Here is a 1,898-nt window from a genome sequence, read left to right on the forward strand (position 1 = left end):
GATTTATTTGCACTTAGCTATATAGTGGCCCAATTTTCTGGTCAGTGGTCAACCAAGGTTGCTTGCCACTGAGCTCAAAAAAAAAACTGCCCACACAGTGGGGGGAATTTGCCTTTCTTCACAGCAGTTTAAACCTGATCTCAAGCAACATGGGGGTCTTGACAAACAGCTGCAAGCAGATAGGCAACCAATCAAATTGAAGTCCATGCAGCATATCTGGAAATTGAAACCACTTAAACATTTTTCACTTTTATATTTTCAGACAGTCAAGTAAATGTATGACTATATGAAGGTGAGAGCTAAAATAAGATAAATAGACTTTTAAAGCAGATAATGTAAGAGGCATTCAGCCCTTTGTGCTGAATCCCCATTTAAGGAGATCATGGCTGATCTTCTACCCCATCACCATTTTCCTGCACTATCTCCATGCCCCTTGATATCTTTAATATCTAGAAAACTATCAGTCTCTGTCTTGAACATACTCAATGACTGAGCCTCCACTGGCCTCTGCGATAGGGAATTCCAAGGATTCGCCCTCTCTGGCTGAAGAAATTCTTCCTCATCTCAGCCTTATCTTGCCTGCCCTTATCCTTAGACTGTGTCCCCTAGTTCTAGCTCCCCGCAAAAGAAGGCCAGGGGAAACATTCTTCCGGCAAGGCTCTATGTAATTATAGTAAAGAAGAAAAGTTTTTTGTTTTTTAAAATGTGGATTTTTTTTCCTCATTGTGATCAAAAAATCTCATACAACAATTATGAAATTAGCTTTTCAAGAACAGTGAAGAGATTTAGTAGTGATTCCGCAGTTAGTATGTTGTTTAAAAATCTAGTTACACATTATTCAACAAGGTGTAATTTTTTTCAAAGGGTTTTTGCAACAAGATAACAGCATAGAAGTGAAAATTCTCATAAATTCAGAATTGCAATGGAGATTGTGGGAACCTTTATCAAGGAGTGTACTGTCACTGACAGCAATGTTTGGATTTCCACGTTATTTTGAACATGACTGGACTCCCAAGGCTACTGTCAGTTTCTGTGACTGACAGAATTGTCATTACTACAGCAAAATCCAGGCTATTGTATATTTGAAGAGAGTTATGAGAAAACAAAACAGTTACACTGGTTAACACTGGCATGTAATTTTATTAAGTGTGTCTTATTGATGGTGGTCTGACATGATGTTTGTTTTCCTGTAACTTTACTCTGCAACTGTCTAGTGCAATCACACTAAAGCCTGTGAACCAGTCACCTATCTCTCAAGTGTGTAAACCATTTTACAGTTTGCATTTTATACAAATACTTAAAACTCAACTGTAAATCTAAAACTCATGGTTCCAATAGATTGAAGGAATCTGTACAGTATGCTTGGGTTAGTATGGCACATACTGGGATAACATCAGTTCTTAAATTTTCAACTTGCCCCAACTACTCTTTTTTTCTCTCCTGCCATGTTATGTATGCTTGGCTGAAAGCCTAATGAAAGTGTGAACTTAGCAGATTTGACAAGTTGAGTGAATTGTTGATTTTGTTTGATTTACATTTGATTATAAATTGTTCTTTCTGTGCTTTTCTTTTGTCAATGTCTCAAGAAATAATTACTTGGTAGTACAAAACTTAAACATTGTTGAAAGGAAATAAGATGTCAAAGCCTTTCAACTTACACTCATCAGAATTAGGATGAAGGGTTTCGGCCTGAAACATTGATATTCCTGCTCCTCAGATGCTGTCTGACCTGCTGTGCTTTTCCAGCTTCACACTTATTGACACAAAAAATGCAGACTTGGAGGGGTAAGAAAAACACCAATTTATACAGCATGAGAAGAGGCTGATGATTGGTTGGGCCATTAGTGGTATGAAAAGGCAGTATGAACAGTTAACTGTCAATCTTAGATCTCAGATTC

The sequence above is a fragment of the Rhincodon typus genome, chromosome 41, assembly GCF_021869965.1.
Source record: "Rhincodon typus isolate 14 chromosome 41, sRhiTyp1.1, whole genome shotgun sequence".
Taxonomy (NCBI): Eukaryota; Metazoa; Chordata; class Chondrichthyes; order Orectolobiformes; family Rhincodontidae; genus Rhincodon; species Rhincodon typus.